General features: G+C 41.9%; 1 pseudogene; it reads left to right on the top strand.

Annotated features, from left to right (window-relative positions):
- The window catches only part of LOC147436763 (FT-interacting protein 3-like), a 65,111-nt pseudogene that overhangs the window by 1,176 nt on the left and 39,466 nt on the right, over positions 1–24,469 (top strand).

Raw genomic sequence — 24,469 nt, 5'->3', positions numbered from 1 at the left:
TGTAACATTTAATGGCCTAAAAACTTGTGTGTAGCGGACATTAGCATGAACATAGTGGGCATTTCATTAGAATAGATTCCTAATGAGAATTACAAGAGTGCTTGGGTGGAGAGAGCAACAAAAAGCATAACACCTAGTTAGATAGCATGAACAATACTTTCAAAAGAGAGAGAAATTAAGCTATTGACAACACTTGAGGACCGGATTTACATGGAGCCCGTCCCCCCTCCAAAAGGCTTTGTATTATGGTTTCTCCCATCAAGAGAGACATTGTACAATACAATTCTTTGTGTTCCTTCAAGACTAGCTAGTGCAATGAAGATGAAAGCTTCATGCACTAAGCAAAACACTTAGCAAACACAACATCAATTATCCCCGGTCTCAGACCCAAGACCTCACACACCTTCGAAGATGGTGAGAGCTAGCAGGGTATGAGAGTAGATTGAGAGGAAGTAGGAGTATTCTTACGAGAAAGATGTACATCTCCTCACATAATCACTCATATTAGCATAGCTTAGCTTAGTAATTAGCATGTTAGAGGAAATGAGCATGCATTGAAGCTTAGCTCTTGGTTGGATTTGCATCACAAAGCCAAGAGTTGTTGGTGTAGGCCTCCCTTCTCACAAGCTTGGAGTAGGTGGTAAGCTTTCCATTAAAGCTTGAGAAGGAGAGAGAGTATTCTTTACTTCACACCTGAGATTGTGTGAGTGTGTGTGTGATAATGCCTTGCAAAAATCAGCCCCCTCTCTCTCTCTTGGGCGAGCCCTCTTGCTGTCCTCTCATTGGACCTCCCTAGTGCTAGCCAATGACAATTAAGCAGCATAAGTGATAGCCTTCTGACATGTGTCCCCCTTTCCCCTTTTGTGAGAGCTTTAGGTAATTTAATAATTCAACTAAAATCTCATTGGACCCCTTTGCCTCTTGGCCAATAGGAATCAGGCAAGCCAATGGGCTGCTGAATGCTCATTGGACCCCTGGGAGACTGTCCAATAGTCTTCTAAAGGACTTAATTCTCATTGATTCTTTTATTAAGTGTTTTTAAATTAATTAAACTAGATTTACTCTAGCCTAATTCTCATTGGTCCACCTCCAAGGCCATCCAATAGAAATTGGGTACACCTTGTGGGCATCTGAGCTAGGGAGCTGACATGTTGTTAGCGGGTACGTCGCGACGGACGATGGAGCACAGTGAGAACACAGACCAACAAACTGTCAATCCGAGGACGTAGCTGACCCGACTAGGGCATGGAGGAAATCTCTGGGTTGTCAACCCTGAGCTAGACTCGAACAACATTCTACAGTCACTAATCCTACCACAACACTACCATAAAGCAAAGAAACAGACAACGCATCCTACGAAACACTACAAGCTCGAAACAGTCTCAAATCATATCAGAATGACTCGAGATCGGAGGGCAAGACTCACAAGGATATATCCTATATGGCCAAACACCTAAACCCTGAAAACCATAACTTTAAGACCTCTAATTGCTATCGCGATAGACTCAAAACAGTAATTTCCAAAGTGTCCAGAACTGATCTACAAAGACATCAACATGAAGAGCTTCTCGCCCTGATTCTAACGACTACTCGATCATTCAGAACGGATGTCGTTTGAGGTACTTACGACCAAATATAGCTCGTAGCAGGCGGGCTCACGATGTGGTCCTCGGCTTGCATTGCTTGCGTCGACGCGGAGAGCTCCTCGATGCTAACACGCTCCTACTCTCATATCTGCAATGTGATTAGTGTGCACGACGGTGTGTGTGCGTGAAGCTCACTACTGTGTGCTGCAGAACCCACGACTGTATATTAATTGAGATAACGTAATGGGTTCCTTTACAAAGCCTTAGGTTTCAGCTTATATACCAAGCCTTCAAACCTAATGTCCAGCCAAATGACCTGAATTGTCCCTAGGCTTCTACAGAGCTTAATTACAAGAAACTGAGTTGGCTTTACTCATTATACAAGCATCTGTGGCCAAAATACAAGTGCCGATTTAAAATATGAGGTTCCCGTAAACATTACAAAAGTGGCCGTAATGGCTCAAAATAATAATAACCGGATATTCGATGACGTCCATGAACTCGTATCTTCATGTTGCAGCATCCATCTTCATCTTCATGTCTTCATCACCATCTTCATGTGGAATCTTTACAGAATCTTTGAGGAATCTTTAATGGAATCTTTATGGAAACGTTGTTGAAAGGGCGTCCTTTCAACACTCTCCCCCTCCGAATTCTTGGCGTCCCCGACAAGACCCTATTGCTTTGCTGGCCTTGACGAGTTCTTGATGTCTTGGTGTTGGTTGAAGTTGTTTTGGCAGCCTCTTCTGCAGTTGGTTGCTTTGCATGATGTTAAAGATGCCTTGAAGTTGTACCTGTAGTGTATCTGAAGCCTGGAACTCTCCCCCTCCGATTGGTTGTTGTATCTTGAATTGCATGAGGTTGTATCGACTTGTTGGTGCAGCAGGTCGTTGTCATTCTAGCTCTAGTTTGCTTTTCCTGTGGTTGTTATCTGGCAGTCGTACCTGTAACTTGACTTGAAGCTTTGTCAAGCTATTTTTTGGCCTCTCCCTTTTGACTTGTCAGTAGATTTGCAATTAGTAGTGTGGGGATATCGTGGTTCTTCTTGTTTTTGTTGCTATAAAAAATAAAAGAGTAAAAGTAAAATATAGCGTATATACAAAATGAAGGTCTTGGATACCTGGATAAGACTAAAGGGAAAAACCCAGTGGGAAAAAATGTCTTTAGTCATAATTAAATGCGAGGCTATATGTACTTAGGTTCTGATGTTATAGAGTTATGCTGAGTTAAAGTACATATGGCCATATGGCTACTAGTATGGGCTTGATGTACATGGATAAGAGTTAGTAGCTTGAAGTCAAAGTCATTGTTGTTGAGCAAAGACTCATAAAACATGTTTCGGCTTGGTCATCGTCATTTGTTTGTGTAAGTGCATGGGTGGAATAAAAAAGAGTGCCTAATGCATATGTCCAATGATGGGACATCTATATGCTTGCACAGAGTTATGCATGTTAAACAAGATGTGGTGCAAGAGAAGAGTATTGATGGGTTCTTCATGGAGTTAGTGTAGCGAGCAAAACATATAGCATGAGTGCTTCAAAAGCTTTCACTACTCACAAGAAGGGTTTTCGTTGTCGAGGTTTCTCCACTCTTCCTCACTATGTCAAGTGCGTGAGTGTTTTTTGTTTTGGACTACTCCGCCTTCACCACGTTATATATTATATGGACTTTGACTCTTATGCTCACCTCTTCCAGCATGAGCGACATGACTTTATGTATGCTCAACTCTCCAGCTTGAGCTTATACCTATTAGCTAGACTCATAGACCACAGAAAAATATTAACTTGAAGCTTGGGTCTGACACTTCGCTCATTTAGTGGCTCAGCTGCCCGACTCTAAACTCTTCTGCCATGTAAGTTTAAAGGCGACTTGGACTTACCTGATCGCGGCCTGAAATCCAATTCCATATGCTTTTGATGTTTAGGCCTTTCTCGTTAGTTTCTGTTTGAGATGCCATGTTGTCCAATACATTAGAATATATCTGCTCTTCATTCCTTGGTAGCAAATTGTGGTCGCCTGATGAGACATGTAATGATGTTGAAGCAATGGTTGATGAAGTCTTCTTCTTCCAGATAGTGTTCTTCAAAACTATGACCTCCGCATTTACCGTTGCTTTCTTTTTGTTGTTAAGAGGCTGTAAAGGAGTTGTGTATCTTTCTTGTTGTTGAGCCTCAATCGTGGATTTTGGAACCCACATTGTTCTTGGGCCTGGTGTGATCTCCTTTGCCACTTGCCTTGTTTCTTCTTTGACTTGATGGTACCTTGTCTTTAATTTCCAAATATGGCTGTTACTTTTGTAAAAGCCATGCTCTTGTAGTAATTGACGAGGGATCCATCTATAGGTTGTAGTACTCTTGGGTGTAGCGGGTGGCTGCTCTTCATTTCTTGATGTTTCTTGCTTTTCCTTGGTGATTCCTTGATAAGCTACTACCTTAGGTAACCAGATTTGAAAGTTACCCTCATAGAATCCTTGTGCTTCGAGTAACTCGACTGGAATGAATCTTTGGACTTGCTTGGAGGTGATCTTCACTTGACTTTGTTGGGTAGTCTGGTAGAATTTTGATTTCATTACCCAGACTTGTCGTATGGTTTGTCCAGTGGAAGACCTTCTCTTTTGCTTTTGGTACCTATCCTTTCTCTTGGTTGAGTTATGTGATTGACGTTGACAGCTTTGTTGATTCCGGAGTGAGTGGTTGTCATGGGATGGATATCTCCAGGCTGTTATCTTGGGCTTGTTGACCCAAACATCTGAATTTCCTTTCTTGTAGCCTTGTGCAATAATTGACTCGCTTGATGTGATCCATCCTGTTACCTGTGCTTGTTGAGGTTGTTCCTGTGATTGTATCCAAATTGGATCATGAACTTTAATCTGTGCCTTGGATACGAGCACTTGGTTGACCTGTTTTGACTTCCTTTGGAGATTTTCGAGCGATGTAAACTTTGGTTGATAGACTTTTTGCTTGGGTTTCCATTGTTTTGTTGATGGTTTGGCTTTTGATGTAGAGGCTTTGTCTTGCACTTGCATTGGCTGGGCTAGAGACTGTGGGCTTATTTTAGCTTTGCCTTTTTTAATAGCCAAGAATCTTTGAACTGTTGTAGGCTTGACCTCTGTTGCCACTTGATAGCTTGTCGTGATGACCATTGTTGAAGATTCAGGCTCGTTTTCAAAGAATTGTGCCCATGGCTTGGACAAAATCAAGTATGTTCCCATTTGTCGAGAATCTACCACCAAGAATTTTTCTTTGACATTCTGCGAGTGTAGTTGGAGAGTAGCTTCTGCAATCCCCATACTTATAACATCTACTTCAGGTGAGAGATTTACCTTTATCTGAATATCATAAAGCTTTGGCTTACCTAGAAGTAACCACATGCCATATGACATGACATTAGTCGTGGAATTTGTATCAATTTTTTCCATAAAATTCATCTTGACTCCGTCTTGTGCACTTAGCAAAAAGTTGATCTTCTTTTGTATTAGATTGCCTGTGTTCTCTTGAGTGACTTGAGCAATCTTTGGCTTGGACTCCTTGTCATCTTCTTATTCATTGTTCACACTTCTGAGTTCATCTGTGTGTTCTAGCTCCTGCTTGACCACCATTTCCTCTGATATGTCTTTTGGAGAGAAAAAATCAGCATTTGGTTCCTGTAGAGTCATAGGCTCTTCTTCCTCGACTTCAACTATTGAAATGTCACCAATAGTGTCTGAACTTCCTATCACTTGCTGCACCTCTTCTTTGATTGATTCCAAGTATTCATATTGCTCGTTTGTAGGCGCTGGACCTGAAGCATCTACTTTGGATCTTAGCCCTTCTTCCTGCAACTTTGCTTCGTTGACTTGCGGCTCCTCCTTTGTACTATGCATTCGAGTTGGACAGTTTGTAATCAAGTGTGTTATCGCACACTGATCGCAAAGAGCACCTATTTCTATATGACCAGTATTTGGGCTAGGTATCTGGTTTTGTGTTATCCCCATAGCTGATAACCCTGGTCTGTTGATCCACTTTGTGTTGCAGAATCAAAATCTTCCACGGGCGTTCTTGTTACATCTTGGTAACTATGATTTCTCATATTTACACGTGTTGTGGTTTCAGCATGTCTCAAGTATAGATAATCATAACCCCAATCTTGTACCATCTTGAGTTGCCTCATGAATGGTCTTCCAAGGATGATTTCATAGTTATTTTTCTTGCCAAAGTCAACTATGGCAAAAGTATGCGCATACTCTATACCACAAGAAGACACCACTATCGCTTCTAGCAATCCCATGGGTCTTTCCACATGCCCATCAGCTAACTGTAATTTTATTCTGGTTGTTCTAAAGGCGGGCCTACCCCATTTCTCCCATATTCGTTTTGTTGCTATGGCAGTTCCTGCTCCACTTTCAAGTATAGCTTTCGTTTCAATCCCATTGTACTCGACAGGAAAAGTGGCATTACCATCTTCTCCTTCACAGTACTCTCCTACTTTGTTCAGAGGTATCGGTCTTACATTTGATCTAGGCTTCTCGATCTCATCTAGCTCTTTTTCCAGGATTCTTAACGGGCTTTTGATCCCAATTTTTTCCAAGCATTTTCCTATATCCGTCCACATACTTGGTCTGATTTTCAAAAGTTCTGCCAATGTAATTGTGCACTTCACTGGCGTGGATAGCAAGTCAGTCAAAATTTTTGTGTCCAATTATTTTGTCCCTCCTAGCCTCTGTGATGGAACTCTCACAATCTCAGAATTTGCCTCAAAATCTCCCATGTACTGTGGCAAAGTTCTTAACGATGCAGGTCTACTGTCTTCGGAGGCTATCGATCCTACGTCACCATGATATGACCTCACATCAACACTCATTTGTGGTCTATCTAATGTGATTTTAGGAAATGGTGCTGATCCAACATCCTCTTCTCTTTTTTGGGCATCTCGGACAGCCTTTCATAACTCCTCTGGCCACTGCTCCTCAACTATAGGAACATAGGGTGGGAAATCCCTCATTGATTCATCTGTTGTATTTTGGACTACCCTCGAGTCTTGCAACCTTGGCAGTGGTTCTTCCCTATGATCCACCTCTTCTCTAGGAAATTCTTCTACTTTAATGCTCTCGTCTTTGTGCACTGGGGTGACTATCCTATCCTTCAGTTCTGGTGGAGGTGGTTCTAGCAATGCTTGAGCAGTTTCAATGAGCTGCTTACACATTTCTAGCCTCTACTTCTCTAGTTCAGGATAAGGATAAGTCAGCCATCTTTGTTCTAAGGTCTGTCTATTTGCCAATCTAGCCTCATAAGCCTATAAAATCGCATCTAAAGGCTCATTCACTTTGTCCACTAGGACAGATCCTCCTGAACTAGCACTCTTGGGTGCTTCATTTGGTTTAAGGGTTTCAACTTCCCTTTGCTGTGTCTGTTGCTCTTGAGTTGTTTCCAACTCAGTTGTAACAGCCTTTTCTTCTCCTTTCTCCCTTTCTAGTCTCGCTTTCATTCTAGTCCTTCTTGCTCGTCTAGAGTTTCTACGGCTTTTGGAACTCTTACTGGTCTCTCCATCTGTAGGCTTCTACTCTTGCACTTTTGCTTGTGCTCTTGTGACAACGTTTACTGGAGCAACTTGCTTACTTTCATCTTCTTGTTGTTTAAGCACCTGCTCTTTTGCAATGGTTTCTTTCTTTGTTGTTGTTGTCGTCTCTCCTTTTGTTGTAGCTCGTTCTTTCTCTGATTTGCTGGTAGAAGGAAAGGTAACATGTGGTTGCATTTTACCTTTCTTTCTTGGATTCTTAGGACAATCTAAAATCATATGTGTGATTGCACACTCATTACAATATACATTTATCATGATATCATGGTGTGGACAATCCTTAATCAAGTGATCACTACTACCACATCTGTCACATGGACGTATTGGTTGTTGTGGCAATACTTGATATTGACCTTGAAGTGGCCCCTGATCTACCACATATCTTTCTATTTGAAGCTCATGACTCACACATGCATTTCTAGCAGCTATGGGTCTTTCACGTAAGAACACTTCTTCCGCTACAGGATGATATCTAGGCGATTGAAACATAACATGCTCAAAACCTGGTGGAGTCTTAGGTCTATAGTCAGAACAATGTTGCGTCGGATGGTCCCCTCCACATGTCATGCACCTTTGTTGTTGAGGAACTCTATAGGCTGGTACTCTGTCAAAGTGGTTGATGCGTTGCATCACATTCTCTATGATTTGCTCCTCAACATTTACTTGGTTTTGTCCTAGATTCCCTCTTTGATCCTCAAGATCAACAGTTTTCTTTTTCTCACTCGCATCATTCATCTTCTTCTGACCATCGTCATAGAATTTGCAATTGTCAACTAGGTCAACTGCCGCTTTGGTCACCTCTTCCAAGGTTTGGTATCTTTTCACGTATAGGTCCTTTTGGAGATTCTCATTCCTAAGTCCTCTGATGAAGCATAGGATCTGACGTTCTGGCGTGGGTAACTCTTGGGTAGGACATCTAGCAACATATTGCTTGAAACGCAGTATTGCATGTCGCAATGTTTCTGTTTCGCCTTGTTTAAATTCCTGAATCTTAGGAAGGGTGTTATGTTTTATGCCCCTCTTGGAGAATTCTTGAACAAATTCATCCAACATTTTCTCAATGGTTGTGAACTCTCTTCGGTTCAATAGTTCAAACCATGCTTGTGCATTGTCCTCCAATGTAAGTCCAAAACCCTCATACTGCGTGTGGAAGTCCTCTACTCGTTCTGCTCGTAGGACTTGCTTGAAAGCCGAGACATGGGCGTATGGGTCTCCTATGCCATTGTACTTTCTATTTACCCATTTTCTTAGCTGAGATGGTCTTATACTTTGGGGTGCAAAGTATGGAACCATACTCCTCTCTCGTATCGTTTCATCTCTCGTTATCGCTCTAGGAGGAAATCCAGGTGGTGGTCCCCTCTTTGGAATTCTCTTAGAGGTTCCTGTGTTTGGTGGATGTATCTGAGGTCCTTCATTGACCAAATATCCACTCATCTCTAATTTGGTTAGTGGATTTGTGCTTTCTACAGCTCTATATTCTCGTCCATACTTGTCAACAAATAAGGATGTCCATTGTGGGTCGACCTCGTACGTATAGACATATAAGAGCTTGTATTCTGTCAGTTCATCTGGGTAGGGCTCTAAGCAAATGTAAAGGTTGAATTGATTTCCATTAATATACCTATATAGTCCTTCACTTTCATGGTTATACGTCCAAACTCTCTCCACAAAATTGGTCTTTATGTACTGTAGGTTTGGAAGATCTATTCTGGGCGTGTGCTCATCTATCCCTGCAATCCATGCATGTGCTTGTATAAGCTGAGTCTGAGTCTAAGTTTGATGTAGACATGAATTCTAGGCTTAATAGCTCTAGCTTGCTGTAGTAATACCTCTCTCAGTGTGTTCAAGTGTTTTAGTCAGGGAAAATCCAAAACTATGTCCAAAACTGTGAGCGTTTTCTCACAATTCTCTCAAATTGTCGGTTTTAGACACCCCTGACTTCCGGAAGATCTGTAGTGCTGCTCTCAAGCTACATTTTGATAAAAAAAGTTTTGGAATCGGAGTCCGTATGTGAAAGTTATGACCAAAACAGTGAGATGTAATTTGGAAAGTTGCTCTATCTGATGTTTTTTCCAAGTGGTCAGTTTGAGCCCAAAATTGGTGTGTGCACTCCTTAGGCAATGATAAACCAAGTGGTATACTTGGTTTCAAAAACTTTTCTCAAATTTTTTTTTTCCTGACTTGTCTATCGCGATAGACTCACCAAGTACCCCTTGCAGATGTCCAAATGCACTCAAACTTTGTGTACAGGGTATAATGGACCTTCTGAACCCAAATATGAAGTCATATTTGAATTTTGATTTTTCTACAGTGAATTAATGAGTCTATCGCGATAGACTCACCAGAGTGTTACTGGGATACATTTTTTCAACTGTTTTTACAGATTTGAGTTCCCCCTTCTCTTGAGATACTACTCACCAAGTTTCAACCAATTTGGAATACTTTTCCTTTGTAACTTGCATCAAACAACAGTCTCTTTTCTGATCTTATGAAGTAATCCTCTTAGATGCACTTACAATACTCCAAATTTACTCAAATTTTAACCATAGGCTCACAACAACATGTAGAACAAGGCCCTAAGGTCAATTTTCAAAAATTTCAATTTTTGTGAAAAAACCCTAGTCTATCGCGATAGACTCAGCAGATTCTTCAAGTTTGAAAATTTTCCAGATTTCTCTTCACCACTGTATTCCCTATGCTCTGTACATCTTGCTCACCAATTTCCACTTGTTTTGGACTTTTTCTTAGGTTTCTAACTCCAACTCTAGAATTCTGAGTCTATCTGATCACTAGAAAATAGACTTAGGATGACTTCCCAATGTCCAAAATCCACCAAATTTTGTGTGTAACCTCCTGAGAGGCTAAACAAGATATGCTCCAGAGGGTTTTGAAAATTTTAATTTCTTTGGCTCTGCTTTGAGTCTATCGCGATAGACTCAGCAAGTACCACTGTGTTCCAACACCTCTCCTTAGTCCTCCTACCAATTTTCAAGTGGTTTGGACTTTTACTTTGTCAGTTAGACCAGATCTGGTGTTTTCTACAAGCTGAACCTCTCAAATGGTCTTAGACCCACTTTCTGATGTCCAAATGACTTCAAAATTTTTATGTGTCCTTGATAGCACCTTTCCAAGCTATTCCACAGAGGTTTTTGAAAAATTCAGTTTCTATCACTGGGTTCTTAGTCTATTGCAATAGACTCACCAAGTATGCTAAAATGACACTTTTTTCAAATTTTCTCTTCACAGATGTGTTCCCTACCCTCTGTAGATCATGTATACCAAGTTTCACAAGGTTTGGAAATTTGGTCAAGTCCCTTTACCCAATTTTTCTCTGAAGTCTGACTCAAAACACCAGACTTGAGGTTTAGTGGTCAAGCAGGTGTCCAAGTACACTCAATTTTTGGGAGCAGCCTTGTATTGATGTGTTTTACCTGTGGTATGAGGGGTTTTGCCTGATTGTGAGTCTATCTCCAATTCATCAGTCTATCGCGATAGACTAGGTAGAGAGCCACTGGAAAGTATTTTTTTTCTCTGTTTTTGGACACTTTGGTTCCCAATGCCCTTAGAAGCTTATCCCCAAAGTTTCAATCAATTTGGACTTCTTTTCCTTTGGATTCAAGCATTTCACAGTTCACTTCCTTACACTCAAAAAAGCAAACTCCCACTTAGATGCTCAAGCACTGATGCAAATGCTTTGGAATTTCACATACAAGCTCTAGAGCATATGCAAAACAAGATCTTGAGGTCCAACTTTTTTGAGAATTGCAGATTTGGTTTCAGATTTTTTTTTGAATTTTTAGAGTTTTTTTTTTGGATTGGACCAAATCTGTGTTTTCCCCCTACCATAAGGTCTCCAATGCAAAAACAAGCACTCAAATCGGCTTTCAAACGACCATTTTAGAGCACTTTTACCATAATCAACACAATTCCGCCTTTTGCGTTTTCAAGCACATTTTCATGTCAAAATTGCTCTAGATCAACATCAGATGTCCTACACTACCTAAAGTCCTAATTTGGATGGTTGAATGGTTGTTTTTGCTTTCTGGCAAGCAAACAGCCTCCGGCTTACCTTTTGCGTTTTTTCTCTTTCAAGTTCTTCACAACCATAAGTCACAACCAAACACACAAACCATAAAACCTAATCTAAACACACAACAAAAATAATATAAACATACCTCAATCTCATGGTGGACCACCTCGGCGAGACGCAGGCTCCCTGGCTATCCCTCAGTCAAAAGATCCGCTCTCTGACTTCCCACTAAGAAGGCAAATGGTGACAACACTCTAGAAAACTCTAGAGAAACGCTATACTATCAAACACGAGTGATGCGGTCTACGCTAGTTTAGGCGCTTCATCCTCGGCAATGGCACCAATGTTAGCGGGTACGCCGCGACGGACGATGGAGCACAGCGAGAGCACAGACCAACAAACTGTCAATCGGAGGACGTAGCTGACCCGACTAGGGCATGGAGGCAATCTCTGGGTTGTCAACCCTGAGCTAGACTCGAACAACATTCTACAGTCACTAATCCTACCACAACACTACCATAAAGCAAAGAAACAGACAACGCATCCTACGAAACACTACAAGCTCGAAACAGTCTCAAATCATATCAGAATGACTCGAAATCGGAGGGCAAGACTCACAAGTACATATCCTATATGGCCAAACACCTAAACCCTGAAAACCATAACTGTAAGACCTCTAATTGCTATCGCGATAGACTCAAAACAATAATTTCCAAAGTGTCCGAAACTGATCTACAAAGACATCAACACGAAGAGCTTCTCGCCCTGATTCTAACGACTACTCAATCATTCAGAACGGATGTCGTTTGAGGTACTTATGACCAAATATAGCTCGTAGCAGGCAGGCTCACGATGTGGTCCTCGGCTTGCATTGCTTGCGTCGACGCGGAGAGCTCCTCGATGCTAACACGCTCCTACTCTCATATCTGCAATGTGATTAGTGTACGCGACGGTGTGTGTGCGTGAAGCTCACTATTGTGTGTTGTAGAACCCACGACTGTATATCAATTGAGATAACGTAATGTGTTCCTTTACAAAACCTTAGGTTTCAGCTTATATACCAAGCCTTTAAACCTAATGTCCGGCCAAATGACCTGAATTGTCCCTAGGATTCTACAGAGCTTAATTACAAGAAACTGAGATGCCTTTACTCATTATACAAGCATCTGTGGCCAAAATACAAGTGTCGATTTAAAATATGAGGTTCCCATAAACATTACAAAAGTGGTCGTAATGGCTCAAAATAATAATAATGGGATATTCGATGACGTCCATGAACTCGTATCTTCATGTTGCAGTATCCATCTTCATCTTCATTACTTCATCACCATCTTCATGTGGAATCTTTACAAAATCTTTGAGGAATCTTTATGGAAATGTTGTTGAAAGGGCGTCCTTTCAACACATGTTTCCCTCAATCCCTTTGTGTAAAGCGAGCTTGTGTGTGGCTTTCTCTCTCATCCCCTACATGCAAGGCTCACCCCCTCCTAAGTAGGGATTCTAAAGACTTTTTTGTACACACACAAAGCATCCAATTCCCCTATGGTTGACCTTTGGACACAACCTTTGAATTTTGGAACCTTAGGATTTTGGAAGTCTTAATGGGATGAAACTTAGGGTCTTTTTAGCCCATTGTTGCACATGGCTCTTTTGCAGATGGCCCCCCCTTTGGATCTCTATTTTCCCTCCTTTGGATCCCTACTGTGGCCGGTCTGCTAGCTTAACCAATATTCTAGCATTTTCTCCCCTGGCACTTCCCCATATTAAATGATCAGTTTAACATGAGAAAATAATTTAGGAGAATTAGATATTGATTATTATGACATTACCTCTCTCTTGAAATCATAGTCATCCTTGACTATGGTGTAGAGAAGATAAAGCATATTCATGAGTCCTTTTCTTAGCGGGTAGAGGATCCCTATGTTACCCTACGACATCATTCCACAATGGATGACTAGTCCATTTGGTGCTTGAGAGCCTGAGGCTGCCGCAAGTATGCCTGCACATGAGTCCTATCAATCTTCCATAGTAGAGTGACAATCTCTACTTGGTGTTTGGGAGACGTCGTCTTCGCAAACTTGATCGAAGCATGCATAGTACTTCATTTTTGTGCCCAATAAAGAAAAAGAGAGTCTTATAAGACAAAAACTTTGTTCATTTTTAATATTTTGTACATTTGCTTACTCTTGGGAAGCATTGTAAGCATTGACAAGGTTTAGGTTATCCTTTAATTGTATGCCTTGCATCCATCTAGCATCTTCAAAAGGATAATTCTTAAACTTAATAATATATCGTTGGATAGTCTTACCGCCTCTTAGTACCTTGTCTTCATGTCGGAGAATGGACTCAGGCTGCAGCACCTCCTCTTGGTCCTCGATCTCCGGTGGGTCTTCAATAGTTGGTTCTTGAGGTGCCTCTCCTTTGTAAGGCTTTAATAGGCTCACATGGAAAGCATTGTGTATGAGCCAATGATTGGGCAACTTGAGTTGATAGGCCATCTCATTGATTGGCCTAAGAATCTGGAAGGGACCATAGTACCTTTTTGCTAGTTTAGCATAGTACTTTTGGTGTCCCGTAGGATTCTTGCCCGTCGTGTGCTTTAATCGAGCCTTGGGAAATTTTAATAAGACCCAATCATTTTCTTTAAAGGCTTGGGCTCTTCTGTGCTTGTCAGCAGCAGCCTTTTGCCTTTGCTGTGAGATAGAGATAGCATCCTTAATCTTTTGAAAAGATTCTTGTAGGTCTCGGCTATACTCATCTGCAGCGAAGATCTTCCCATGTACCTTAAGTAGGAAGGGACTTTTTGATCTTCCCTCAATTACCTCGAAAGGTGCTTTTCCCGTGGAAGTATGTACAGTGTTATTGTAAGCATACTCCACTAAGGGTAAGTACTTCTCCCATTGGGATCTTTGATCTACTTCCGTTACATAGGCTTTTAGTAGATCGAGAATTGTTAGGTTAGCTATTTCACTTTGGCCATCCGTTTGTGGATGATAGGCCGAAGAGAAGTTTAGCCTTGTCCCTAAATTCTCAAAGAGACCCTTCCAGAAATTACTGGTCATTCTAGGTCTCTATCCTACACTATGGACATTGGCAAGCCATGGTACTTGCAAATTTGTGAAATGAAGAGGGTTGCCATTTGATGGGCTTTGATAGTCTTTTTGACAGGTATAAAATGAGCTTGTTTATTGAACATGTCTACTATCGTCCATATTCCCGTATTCCCATGGATAGACTTAGGCAATCCAAAGATAAAATCCATGGATATGCTCTCCCATGGTGAATTAGGGATTGGCAAGGGTTGAAGAAATCCAAGTTGCTTCCCTCTATCAAATTTTGTCTTTTGGCATACCACACATTTAGAAACATACTCTTGTATGTTCACTTTCATGGTAGGCCAATAGAAATATGTTTCAATTCCCTTTAAGGTAGACTGAATCCCTCTATGCCCTGCATAAGGTGGAGCATGAGATTCATACATTACTTTGTCACGTAGGGAGTTAGTAACACATAGTCTATTGCCATAGAGAAGATAACCATCTTGTAAAGTAAATGGTTCTTCTTTCTTCCCTAATGCAAGGGCTGAAATCACATCTCTAAAATCGGGATCAATAGCATACTCATCTATCATTGAAGATAGATCATTGTGAGTTGCTATGGAAACCGCATTCACTCTCGGTCGTCTTGAGAGTGCATCAGCTACTTGATTATGATTGCAGCAATGTGAGCAATATGAAAATGAAATTGCGAAAGGAAATTTTCCCACCTCATTTGTTTGTCGGAGAGCTTGGTCTGCGTCATGAAGTACTTAAGACTTTGGTGATCCGTTCGTAGAATGAAAGGAGTCCCCAATAAATAGTGCTTCCATGATTCTAAGGCATGTAGAACTGCAAGGAGTTCCTTTTCATATATTCCTAGAGCTTGCTCAACAGGGTCGAGCCTTCGACTCTCATAGCCTATGGCGTGCCCTTCTTGGAGCAAAACAGCTCCAAGGCAATCATCGCAAGCATCACATTGGACCTCAAATGGTTTTGAGAGATTCGGTAGTGTAAGCACAGGTTGAGAGATAAGATTTTCTTTAAGCTTTTTGAAAGCATTGTTCTCCTTAGCAGACCATGTATACCTAACTCTTTTCTTTGTTAGGTCATGTAATGGTCCCACAATTTGTGAGAACTTTTCTATGAAGCGTCTATAGTATGCACACATACCTATAAAGCTTCTTAGTTCATGAAGATTCCTTGGTTTAGGCCATCCTTTTATTACCTCTAACTTTGATGGATCCATTAGGATGCCATCTTGAGAGATAATGTGACCTAAATATTGAATCTCTTGCAAGAAAAATTCACTTTTCTTTCGATTAACATAAAGTTTATTCTCTCTTAAAACTTGAAATACTACCTGGAGGTGTTGCTTGTGTTCATCTAATGAATTAGAGTAGATGATAATATCATCAAAGAACACTCCAGTGAAGGTTCGATGAGGCCTGAACAGCTTCTCCATCAAGCGGTTGAATGTGGCTGGTGCATTGGTCAAGCCAAAAGGCATGACAATGTATTCGTAAAGACCAAATGTGGTGCGAAATGCGGTCTTTACAATGTCTTGATCAACTATCCTTATTTGATGATAGCCACTTTTTAGGTCCATCCTTGTAGCTTAGCAAACAGGTCTTCTACCCGTGGAACAGGTAACTTATTCTTGATGGTTATCCTATTTAGTGCTCTATAGTCGACACACATACTATATGTGCCGTCTTTCTTTTGCACTAATAGCACAAGTGAGCAAAATGGAGATGAGCTAGGCCTAACCATGCCCTTCTCAACTAACTCATGCACTTGCCGCATAATCTCCTCTTGTTGAGCTTGAGAAACTCTATAAGGAGGTTTGTTAGGCGGTGAACTTCCTGGAAGAAGTTCAATTGCATGGTCATCATTACCTCGTTAGTCACAAGGGATGTCGTCAATAAAAACATCTTGAAACCCCTTGAGAAAATTGGATAACTCTAATTCCTTTTGGTTGTTTTTATTTTCTTTTGCTAAAGCATTAGGTTCATTTTGAGAATCTTTAACAAAAATCATGTACACGGAAATAGATCTCTTTATTGACTTGTTGAAAGCTGGTGTATGTACAATGGGGATAGTGTTACCCATTTCCTTACCATCTATATACATGTCTTTTTCCCTGAACTTAAAGGAGATTCTCCTTTCAGGAAATTTAACATTGGCAGCCAGGCAGTCAAACCATGGTGCCCCTAGGATTACATCCTCATGCTTGAGAGGAGAGATAAAGAAGTCCTCTTTGTCCACATAGCTTTAGACATGAAGCCTCAATTTCCAAATTTAAGGGAGGGATTGAAGCTTCTTGCCCCTTGAAAGCATTGTCTGCGGGTAGGACATCTCCCATCTCGTAGGCTTGTATGCCTAGCTTGGTGGCCAACTCTATAGATATAAAATTGTGACTAGAACCAGGGTCAAAGAGAATAAAAGAATCATGTTCTCTTACCTTTCCCCAAGCATGGCATAGAGGAGATCCTTTGTGGTGAGTTTGGTGAGTCTCCTCCTCTTGGATTTCAACCAAGGTAGCTCTAGGAGGATCTTGGCGGTTGTTCTTTTGCGGAAAAGCGCGGTACGCATGCCCTTGTTCGCCGCACTTGAAACACCGGTTATCCTTGCGATAACGCTCAAGCTCTTCAGGAGAGATTTTTTTTTTACCTTTGTAAACTCCCTTCTCTTTAGCTTTGTTGGAGTTGCCCTAAGGAGACTTTTGGACATTTTCTTTCCCCTTAGGCTCGTTGGAACCCTTTTTTTTCGTGGGCTTATTATTTCTTTTAGCCCCTGTTTGGAAATTGATTCGAGAGGCCACCATATATGGTGTATTACCGCCGATATGGTACGTGGCCTTTGGGAGTTAACATACTCCGCCATTTCTTTGGTTAAGCTCGCACAAAATTGTTGCTTTTGCTCTCCAAAATCCAACTTTTTGAAGACAGTGGCTTTGAGTTGTAGGTCCCAAAACTTGTCTACATATTTGTGGATGGATTCATAGGGAGAGAGTGCATAGCTACATGGCGTAGCTTAGAGGCCCACTCCGTGAAGCCCTCATCTCCAAACTCCGCATCAAGCTGTTGGATAAAGGCCAAGACTTTGTCCGTAGCACCAAAGGTGCCATCATAGGTAAGGAAAGAGATGCTCTTCCCTCCCTCTTTGAACTTCTTGAGCTTGGACGACCTCTTCCACATGGCATAGGATTTCCTATGTCCTCTTCTTTTTTATGGTTTCAAAGTTGCACCATCACTTTCTTCAGAAGGTGAAGAATTTGAGGAAGGTGGAGAAGAGGGTGACCTCTTTCTCGCCTTTTTCTTGTCTTGATCTTCATCGTCTTCACCATCACTTTCATAAAAGGAAGAGAATGAAGAAGATGGAGAAGAGGGTGTCCTCTTTCTCGCCTTTTTCTTCTCTTGCCTTTTATCATCCCTCTTTGAATTATGGTGTGGAGAAGGGTGCGATGGTCTTCTCCGCTTTGGTGGTGATGGAGAGCGTTTAGCCCACCGTCTTCGTGGAGCCATCTCTGCTGAGGTGGCGGGAGAGTCACTTCTTTCTCGTTCCTTCGGTGGAGGCTCTTGAGTTCTCCTTTCCATCAAGAAGTAAATTCTTGAGCCCTTCGTATGGATTCTCTTCTTCTTCCCGAATCGGAGAGAGACCTCTTTTGGGAGTCTCACAAGGAGGCTTCCTAGGTGTTCTCTCGTCATGGTAGTGAGCTTGGAGAATCCCATGAGCACGGAGCTGCCGTTGCACTTCACTTTGGAGAGATGGATTGCCCATGGCTTGTTGAAGCCTAGAAACAAGATAGTTAACAAGCATCGGAGCATCATTAGTAGCTTGCTCATTAGCAAAATCAAAGTTATCAACATTAATTTCACTCTCTTTCCTATTGTCAGCCATTCTAACAACTTTTAGGTGTAAACTTTTTAGGTGTACTTTGGCACTTCAAGCCCTAGTTGCTACTCCTCTTTACCCCTTTAGAAAAAGCACTCAAGCTACTGTACCCGTGGCTCAAATACCATTAATTGCAAGGAATAGAAGAGAGGGTCTTTCAACACCAAAATAGCATCGGCTCCTGTCAAGCTTCTAATAACTCAATAGTGGTTAAGCCGTAGGCAAGCCCCGTAGGACTCCACTATTAAATGTTAGGAAATAAGACGTAGCTAAATAGATAATTGAGTAGATTACTTAATGGAGAGAGACAGATTTACATACACGAGATTATAGAGTAGAGAGAGAGAGAGAGAGAGAGAGAGTACACACGATATACGTGGTTCACCCAATGTGGGCTACGTCCACGGGAAAGGAGCCACTCAATGGCTTTAGTACTTCAAAACAAGAAGTAGTTTACAAAGGGATTATACCCTTAATGGAGCTCCCGCCTTGCTTCACTCTCACCACCTCACACTCACCTTGTTGCATCAACTTCACACTATGAAATGTGTGTAGAAATGGCCTCCTTTTATAGGCCAAAAGGGCTGCCCTCTTTTATGAGAGGCAGCCATGTGTAGCCGCCCTTGTGCGAATAAGTCCAAATCGGACTCTCCAATCCGCCCACGTGTGGCCGCCCTTGAGAAGACAAGTCCGCTTTTGAATTTGGCCACCGGCCATTGAATTCGGCCACCGGCCACCGGCCATTGACTTCCGACCACCGGCCACAGGCCATTGACTACCGGCCACCGGCCAACCGACCGGTTGTTTTTCGACCACTTTCCGGCCGCCGTCCGGCCATAATATTCCAGCGAAAAGGAATATTCGGGCGAAAAAAAAAGTCTCGCCTCTAAAGTTGCCCCTGATTCTTGTCCGTGAAAATTTTGGTTTTCGGTGAGTGATTTTCCTTCACGCACGATGGCTTCTCCTCATAATGGGGGCCTCACAAATGTGCGCTTTTACCACAGAAAATTACAAGGGTAAATCAGGCTCCATACTTAACAATCTCCCACTTGGAGACTGATCTCCAAACCACACCTGTGAGTGCTTTCCATTCTGGCTTCTTATCCTTGAATGCCGATTGAAGATGAGCAAAAGCTCAACTTCTCCTTGTTGACCACCTTTGTAAACATGTCTGCAGGATTTTCACTTGTATGCACCTTTCCTAGCTTTAGCTATCCCTCTTCCAAAAGAGTGCGTATGAAGTGATATCTCACCTCAATGTGCTTTGTACTTGAATGAAAGGCTGAGTTCTTCGCAAGATGGATAGCGCTTTGGCTATCACTGTACAAGACACAATTGTCTTGTTTGAATCCAAGCTCTTCTAAGAATCTGTGAAGCCACAGAATTTCTTTGCTTGCCTCCGTCATTGCTACATACTTTGCTTCCGTGGTAGAAAGTGAAACCACTTTCTACAGATTTGAAGCCCAGCTTACTGTTGTGCCTCCAACCATGAACACATAGCCAGTAGTGCTCCTTCGAGTATCTTTGTCACCTGCTATATCTGCATTAGCATACCCTTCTAGAAAAATATCCGTTCCTCCAAAATACAAAGCATTTGTTGTTGTCCCTTTTAGATACCTAAGTATCCACTTCATAGCTTGCCAATGCTCTTTACCTGGGTTGTCCATGAACCTACTCACAACTCCCACTGCATGTGCAATGTCTGGCCTTGTCTAGACCATAGCATACATTAGAGAACCTACCGCTGCAGCATATGGAACTTTAGACATATAGGCTATCTCCTCTTGTGTCTTTGGACACATATCCTTCGTTAGTTTAAAATGACCAGCCAAAGGTGTAGAAACTGGTTTTGCATTTTGCATTGCAAACCTTTCTAGTACCTTCTTGATGTAATCTTCTTGAGATAGCTTTATTGTCTTCTTCGTCCTGTCCCTTGATATTTTCATACCAAGTATCCTCTTTGCAGCACCTAAATCTTTCATTGAAAAAGATTTAGACAGCTCCTCTTTTAGGTCTTTGATGTCCTACATGTTAGCACTTGCAATCAACATGTCATCAACATACAACATTAGGATGATGAACTTCCCATCTCCCAAATTCTTCGTGTAGACGCAGTGATCCGAGTTGCATCTTGTGAATCCATGATCCAACATCCATCGATCAAACTTCAAGTACCATTTTCTTGATGTTTGCTTTAAACCATACAAGATCTTCTTTAATCTGCAAACCATTTTCTCCTTACCTTTTACTTCATACCCCTTTCGTTGAAGCATGTAGATTTCCTCCTCTAAGTCACCGTGAGGGAATGCCGTATTTACATCCATTTGCTCGAGATTTAGATCATGAGCAGCCACAAGGCTTAAGACAAGCCTAATTGAGTTCAGTTTTACAACATGAGAAAATATTTCATTGAAGTCAATACCTTTCTTTTGAGAAAACCCTTTTACCACAAGCCTAGACTTGTACCTTTTCTTCCCACCTTCTTCTTCCTTCAACTTGTACACCCATTTGTTTTGAAGTGCCCGCTTACCTTTAGGCAACTCAACCAACTCCCATGTTTGGTTGCGATGTAGTGAGTCCATCTCCACTTGCATGCTCTTCGTCCATTCTTCTTTGGATTCATGTTGCATAGCTTCTTCGTATGATCTGGCTCTCCAGAATTTGAGATCAAGAGATGGTTGAAGGAAGGAACAAACCTTTCTTGAGGTCTACTTGCTCTTGTAGATCTTCGGGGAATAGGTTGAGGCTCCTCATTTGGTTGACGTTGTTGCACATTGTCACCGTTTGCAGTCCTTGAGTCTTCACCGTCCTCAAGCTCCATGTACTCATCACCTGTTTCTTTGGTTTTTTTTCTTTCCAAGTAATCTTTGTACATATTTTTTTCGTTAAAAATTACATCCCTACTCCATAAGATTTTACCATCTTCAGGATTCCATAGGCAATACCCAAAGTCTCCTTCTCCATAGCCAATGAAGAAACACTTTTTGGACTTTGCATCTAGCTTTGATCTTAGGCTTCTATCTATGTGCATGAAAGCCTCACACCCAAACACTTTGAGAAATGCATAATTCACCGGTTTACCTATCCACGCCTCTTCTGGAACTCCCCCATGCAATGCCGTTGAGGGTGACCGGTTGATTAAATACACAGACGTACTTACAGCTTCCGCCCAAAGCTCAAGCGGTAGGCCTACATGTAGCCGCATGCTTCGTGCTCGCTCCATGATTGTCCTGTTCATCCTTTCCGAAATCCCATTTTGTTGAGGTGTCCTTGGGGTTGTCCTTTGCCTCCGAATGCCATTGCTAGCACAAAAGCTTTCAAAAGCTTGGCTGCAATATTCACCTCCATTGTCGGATCTGAGGCATTTAACCTTGGTACCTGTTTCATTCTCCACAAAGGCTTTCCACCTTTGAAATATGGAAAATACATCGGATTTATTCTTCATGACATAAACCCATGTTTTTCTAGTTGCATCGTCTATGAATGTTACATAGTACAATGAGCCACCAAGTGATGGTGTACTTGCAGGACCCCAAACATTAGAATGAACCAACTCAAGTTTTTTATTTTTTCTTTCATTTCCTGATTTTTGAAAGTTTACCCTCTTTTGTTTACCATAAACACAATCTTCACAGAACTCTAAGTCCACTTCTTTCAAACCTGGTAGAAGCTTCTTTGTTTGAAGGATTTGCATTCCTTTGGCACTCATATGCCCAAGTCGATAGTGCCACACCGCACTATCAACTTCTGTAGTTGTTGCACAAGCTGAAGGTTGTGTACTAACAGTACACAAGTAAAGTGTACTGACCTTTTCTCCCTTGGAAACCACCAAAGATCCCTTTGAGATCTTCCACTGTTTGTTTCCGAATGCAATGTTGTGACCTTCATCGTCCAATTGTCCTGTAGAGATCAAATTTTTGCGAAGAGAAGGAACATGCCTAACATCTTTAAGCTTCCATTCATTTCCATTAGCAGTTTTGACAGAAACTGTACCTTTGCCGACAATCTCACAAGCTTCATCATCTCCCAAGTATACATACCCAAAATTACCTTTGGTGTAATCTTGGAAATGTTGCTTGTGTGGTGTCGCATGGAATGAAGCCCCGGAATCTACTATCCAGGAATTAGACACATTGTCTAATGAGAGAATTAGAGCATCTTGCTCTACTTTACCTGTCACATTGGCCTCCGATGTTGGCTTGTTATCTTGAGACTCTGTCTCCTTCTTCTTCTTGGACCAGCAATCCTTCTTGACGTGGCCCTTCTTGCCGCAGTTCCAACATTCAAGAACTGACTTTGTGCGTGACTTGCTCCGCCTTGAGCGATCACGACCCTTTTGGTTTTTGAACCTCTCCTTAGGCCTTCCTCTTCTTTCAACTGACAGTGCAGCACTTGATGATTCTCCTGTGCTTCTCCTTCATATTTCCTTGCTTATGAGAACACCCACAACATCATCAAACTTAAGAGTATTTGTGCTAGAGATAGAATTACTTACAGCCATCACAAGGCTGTCCCAACTATCCGGTAGAGATGATAGTATAAGGAGAGCTCGCACTTCGTCATCGAAATTGATTTTCACCGATCGAGGTTGACTTATGTTTGTGTTAAAGTCATTAAGGTGTTTTGCAACTGAACCATTCTCTGCCATCTTTAGATTGAACAAGCGCTTCATAAGAAATACCTTATTGGATGCCGATGGTTTCTAGTAGAAGTCGTCAAGTGACTTCATCAAGTCCTCCGTGGTCTTCATCTCCGAAACATTGAAGGCCACCGTTGACGCCAAGCTTAACCGGATTGTTCCCAGGGCCTTTCAATCAAGGACAATCCATGCTTCATCTGCCATCGTTGCGGGCTTCTTTGCAAGACTGCCTAGTGGCAAATAGAGGTCCTTCTGGTAGAGATAGTCTTCAATCTGCATCTTCCAATGCTGGTAGTTTTTGCCGTTGAACTTCTCAATATTGAGCTTCCCTTCCTCCGCCATAACTCCCACTCAATTCAAGGAATCCTTTCCTTGAGATAATTTAGCTACGAGCAAACCTTGTTCTAATACCAGTTGTTAGGAAATAAGACGTAGCTAAATAGATAATTGAGTAGATTACTTAATGGAGAGAGACAGATTTACATACACGAGATTATAGAGTAGAGAGAGAGAGAGAGAGAGAGTACACACGATATACGTGGTTCACCCAATGTGGGCTACGTCCACGGGAAAGCAGCCACTCAATGGCTTTAGTACTTCAAAACAAGAAGTAGTTTACAAAGGGATCTTACCCTTAATGGAGCTCCCGCCTTACCTTACTCTCACCACCTCACACTCACCTTGTTGCATCAACTCCACACTATGAAATGTGTGTAGAAATGGCCTCCTTTTATAGGCCAAAAGGGCTGCCCTCTCTTATGAGAGGCAGCATGTATAGCCGCCCTTGTGCGAATAAGTCCAAATCGGACTCTCCAATCCGCCCATGTGTGGCCGCCCTTGAGAAGACAAGTCCGCTTTTGAATTTGGCCACCGGCCATTGAATTCGGCCACCGGCCATTGACTTCCGACCACCGGCCACCGGCCACCGACCAACCAACCGGTTGTTGTTCGACCACTTTCCGGCCGCCGTCCGGCCATAATATTCCGGCGAAAAAAAATTCTCGGGGGCCTCCGCCCCCGAGGCCTCTAAAGTTGCCCCTGATTCTTGTTCGTGAAAATTTTGGTTTCCGGTGAGTGATTTTCCTTCACGCACGATGGCTTCTCCTCATAATGGGGGCCTTACAAATGTGCGCTTTTACCACAGAAAATTACAAGGGTAAATCAGGCTCCATACTTAACATTAAGACCATAGCTCTCGACGGTGATGCCCCGTTAACTGCACGAAGGCAAGCACACTACAAGGCTAAAAAGTCCCTATTCTACTTACTCACAGACAATTAATAATACCAACCATTTATAGCTAGCTTGAGGACCTCCCTTCTTGAGCAAGAAAAGAGAAACCTTGTGCTCTGATACCAATGTAACATTTAATGGCCTAAAAACTTGTGTGTAGCGGAAATTAGCATGAACATAGTGGTCATTTCATTAGAATAGATCCCAATGAGAATTACAAGAGTGCTTGGGTGGAGAGAGCAACAAAAATCATAACACCTAGTTTGATAGAATGAACAATACTTTCAAAAGAGAGGGAAATTAAGCTATTGACAACAGTTGAGGACCGGATTTACATGGAGCCGGTCCCCCCTCCAAAAGGCGTTCTATTATGGTTTCTCCCATCAAGAGAGACATTGTACAATACAATTCTTTGTGTTCCTTCAAGATTAGCTAGTGCAATGAATATGAAAGCTTCATGCACTAAGCAAAACACTTAGCAAACACAACATCAATT

Source organism: Adiantum capillus-veneris, chromosome 17 (assembly GCF_014529385.1).
Source record: "Adiantum capillus-veneris isolate H3 chromosome 17, ASM1452938v2, whole genome shotgun sequence".
Taxonomy (NCBI): domain Eukaryota; kingdom Viridiplantae; phylum Streptophyta; class Polypodiopsida; order Polypodiales; family Pteridaceae; genus Adiantum; species Adiantum capillus-veneris.
Note: the sequence above shows the minus strand (reverse complement) of the source record. Positions and strands in the feature narration are given on the sequence as shown.